Source organism: Gekko japonicus, unplaced genomic scaffold (assembly GCF_001447785.1).
Source record: "Gekko japonicus isolate JY-2015 unplaced genomic scaffold, Gekko_japonicus_V1.1 scaffold788, whole genome shotgun sequence".
Lineage (NCBI taxonomy): Eukaryota > Metazoa > Chordata > Lepidosauria > Squamata > Gekkonidae > Gekko > Gekko japonicus.
Genome location: NW_015170914.1, coordinates 653058 through 657679, shown reverse-complemented (window position 1 = coordinate 657679; position 4622 = coordinate 653058). Strand labels below are relative to the sequence as shown.

Here is a 4622-nt window from a genome sequence, read left to right as displayed (position 1 = left end):
GAGTTCAGTTAGGACTCTTGAATTTTTATGTTAATTCGGCACTGGTTACGTGATGTTATTTTAACAGTCTTTGATCTATCATAGTGTTCCTCTTTATGCTAAGAAACCCAGACAAAGCATGGTGCATTTTTAATAGCAACAATGTTTTAAAATGACATTTTGGAACATTTTCATAGTCTTGATGGAGTATCATCTTTGGACGTAAGTCAATAATCAAATGTGCTCATCTGTCTTGGTTCAGAGCTGCAAAAGAACTGCTTCTGATTTATGAATGTGTACATTTGACTTAATTTTTTGTAAATGCATCTGGCAGTCCATAGCTGCATGAGGACAAAAATGTCTTTAAACATTAAAACATCCAATCATTATAAGCTTTTGCCAAGCTTCCCCACAGTTGCTCAGCAATGGAAGCTTAATGACACGGGTCATCTCTCTCCTGAACTGCCTTAGCCCAAGGCCTAATTTTCTTGCACATATACCCTCCCAACGTTACATAGCTAAAAACAGGAATGCTTGTACAAAGACTAAGTGGTATACTCATTAGAATAGCAGAAAAGGACTGGAAAGACAGATCCCCACTCAGTCATGAAAGCTCATGGTCTCTCAGCCTAACCTACCTTATGGGGATTATTATGAGGATAAAATGAAGTCCTTAGCTCTCTGGAATAAGGGCAGATAGAAATGTGATACATAAATGGTTTAATATAGCATATGTTTTTATTTCATCAGGTGCACAAAGTGATATCCTGAAGGGTGTATACTATACCCACATGCATAAATATAGGAAATACTGGAACATGTGAGATAAAGAGAGTATGAAGTGGAAGAAACACATATGTGAACACAGACTTCATGCATTTTGGCAAAGTCAGATCATTCCACAAAAATCTGTTAAAAAGTCACCAAACTCTGTTGTGTTTTTGCTGCTACAATATATTAGAACAGTTATTCTTCTGCATCTTGCACACTTTTAATACACCAAGGACAAATTGCCAGAGCGACTCTTCCCCCTTTGTCCCCAACCTCTTTCTGGCCTGATGTAAATTGGATGACTTTCCTTCTCAATAGCCTGTTGTACACTGATTTGTATGTGAATTAACTTCTTAAATTTGAGACTGTTTGATAGCATGCTCATTCATTAATAAGGATAAAATCATTAATTAATGAGCATAAAATTATAGATAAGCATATGGAGCAGAGGTCCATCAGTGGCTATTAGCCACAAGGTATAGATACTGACTCTGGGGCAAGTGATGCTCTGTCATCTTCGGGCGCGGGGGGGGGGGTCAACAGTGGGAGGGCTTCTAATGTCCTGGCCCCACTGGTGGACCTCCTGATGGCACTGGTATTTCTGGCCACTGTGTGATACAGAGTGTTGGACTGGCTGGGCCTTTGGCCTGATCCAACATTGACATCTCTTATGTTCTTATGGATTTGGGTGTACTTATTAGAGATGGACACTTAAATCCACAGATCAGGACTGTTTACACAGAAAACAGATAGTCTTCAAACTTTGGGGACTCTTGAGGTTTGCATAAAAATCTGAGAAGTTATAAACAATGGAGGGAGGGGGTTTAAATCCCCCCCCAGAGGAACCCTGTCTGCATTCTCAGGCAACATACACTCATTGTGAGTGGGAAGGGGAAGAGGAGACAGCCGAGGCAGTAGTGCTGTGGGTGGGCAAAGAGGAGAACCTGGAGCCTCAGTAGTCCTCATTGCACTGTTGCATGAGCCAGGCATGTGGAGATGGTGTCAGTGGCATTACAGCTCAGAGGGCTGGCTGGCGACTGGCTGGCCCACCCAGCAAGGGGGAAAGATAGGCTGCAGCAGCACTGGAAAGGAGTGGGTGGAGGAGCAAAGGGAAATGGGGTGAGCAAACCAGTGTGGGGGGGGCACAGATGGACAGCCAGAGCATCAGCAATGCTGAGAAGGTAGGGCAGCCAGAGCAGTGGGGAGGGGGCTGGTGAGCAAATGAGGGTGCCGCTGCCATCAGGATTCCACATCACCCACGAGTTTCTCATGGGTCCAGGGTTCTAATACACCATATGTAAGCTTAATTGTATGAATAGGCTCATGCAGATAGTGGGAGAGGTGTATAAAAGCTGGGGGGGGGAGAGATGCTGGCATTTCATATCAATCAGTCTCCTGCTCCCTATTCAGAAATTTAACTTCTAAAGACTAGTGGGAATGTTTGACAATGGGAATGTGTTTATTTTGTAATAAATGTCTTAACACATTTTTAGGAGGCATCTCGGTCATGTTTCCAAAACCCATCATAAGGACAAAGGAGGGATGGTGAATCACCAGGCATTGGGTACCAAAGAAACAGGGAGTACCTCTGTTTAAGGCTGATGTTTTGGAGGTACTTCTTGGTGGTGTGGAGTTAGTTTCTGCAGATCCAGTTGAGAGTTCGGCACTGCTGATAAACAATGCTCCCTCTAAGCTGTGGAGTCTTGTGAGCAAAAATTCTACTTTATGAGCTACTGGCATTAAAGTTGTGAGCAAGACATTTGGCTACTGCATAAATTAGTTTGCTCTGGAGCCATCCTTCCTGAGCTAAGACAAAAATGTATGAGACAGAGGCCAAAAAACTGTGAGCTAGCTCACACTAACTCAGCTTAGAGGGAACACTGCTGATAAATAGACGCAGCCCTGTTGCTTGGAAAGCAGGTTGGTGTAGTGGCTGAGTGCTTTCTACCACCTGCATTTGGTTTTCTGGCTGTCTCCTTTTTTTAGAATCAGCAGTTTGGTGTAGTGGTTAGAATGTTGGACTAGGATCTGGGAGGACCAGGTCTGAACCCCGAACTTTGCCATGGAAACTTTCTGGGTGACTTGGGCCAGTCACATACTCTCAGCCTAACCTACCTCACAGGGTTGTTGTGGGGATAAAACAGAGTAGAGGAGAATTATGTAAGCCATCTTGGGTTGCCACTGGGGAGAAAGTTGGGGTATAAATAACATAAATGATATAAATAAATCAAATGAATAACCCATGCTTTTCTAAGCTCATACTGTAACATGGTCTGTCTGAGGATGCCCTTGCAGACAGCCTGGAAACACCAACTAGTTAAGAATGTGGCAGCCTGATTATTAACAGGGGTTTGCTAACATGAACACACCTTGCCAATTTTAAAACACTGACAGCTGCCAGGTGGTTTTCAAGTTATGACCCTCTGGCTGCCATTTCCTGATCATCCCCCTGTTTAAGGTTTCCCTCTTGGTGCCTCTAGAACCTGTTCCTTTTCAGTAGTGGCTCCTGCTTAGTGGAACAGGCACCCTGAGGAGGCGAGGGATGCCAGCCTTGGTGGTTTTCAGTAAGCAATGCTAAGCTGTTTATTTGCTATGTCATTCAATGAAATATGAGCTCAAGGACCATTTTGGGGTTGTTTGCTTTTTAATTTGACATGCTGTTTTAATTATGGATTGTAAGCCACCACGGTCCACCGAGGATAAGGTAGGACATAAATATTTTAATAAATGAATAATAACAACTGTTGGTTCATGTGCTGGAAGCTCAGCCTCCCCACCACCACCACCACCACACACACACTCCAGTTTCTGGTATGATGAACTTCTGTTTCTACTGCCTCGGCTGTCTCCTCTTCCCCTTCCCACTCACAATGAGTGTATATTTCTGTTTTTACTACATGGCCGAATATGTGTGTGCGGGGCGGGGGGGGGGGGGAGGGGGTATGGGGGTACCGAGGAGCCTCTGTGCCTTGCTTTCTGATTGCAGAGTGAAGGATGTAGTTTTTTGTTGTGCCCTTCCTCCAGGGAGCTCATGGACAGTCCTAAAATATATGCAACACTTTAAATTTATATCCCCAGGCTGCAGTCACATGGAGCATTAGGCACGCTAGAGAGATGGAAGATAGGCGGATTTTCAGGGCGCGATCTCACCACCACATCTGGGAAGTGTAGAGCTCCCGTGGTGAACCCGGGGCTTCCTGCAGGGGCAAGGGCGGGCGTCTGATCGCGTTTCCGGTGGTAGTTCCGGTGCCCGCCCATGCCCCCTCGTATAAAGGTGGGTTTTTTTTTCAACTGTCCATGGGATGCGCACGAGCACCCAACGGGGCATGCGCACACTTTGGTGTCCAGAGAAAAAAACACCCGTTTGCTGCACTGCGCTGCGTCTTTGCCGTGGCGCAGGATTGTGGTGTGCTCGGCACCTCCCCCCTACCATGGGACCTCCACGGTACGTCTGCTGGCACAACCGCGCGTTATTTTGCACCAGGGCAAACAGCCACGCTTCCCTCCTCGCATTTTCCTGCCCGTGTGCCCACGGCCCCAGTTAATACAATGATTTTTAGTTTCTGTTCCAAAAACGAAAGTTGGGTCTTGCTGCTTTAGAGAGGTATCACAGACATTTCTTGGACTGGTTTTTACACTATATTGGACTTATTATTGGACTATAGAGAACAATTGATCTATTCTTTTAGGATTGACTGATCTTCTTGCAGTCCAAGGGACTCTCAAGAGTCTTCTCCAGCACCATAGTTCAAAAGAATCTATTCTTCGGCGCTCGGCCTTCCTTATAGTCCAACTCTCGCAGCCACACATGACTACTGGGAATACCATTGCTTTGACCATGCGGACTTTTGTTGGCAGGGTGATGTCTCTAC

General features: G+C 45.4%; 1 protein-coding gene across 6 annotated transcripts in view; it reads left to right on the top strand.

The window, feature by feature from the left end:
• The window catches only part of MEF2C (myocyte enhancer factor 2C), a 242606-nt gene that overhangs the window by 54801 nt on the left and 183183 nt on the right, over window positions 1-4622 (top strand). The gene's annotated exons all lie outside the window — the stretch shown is intronic.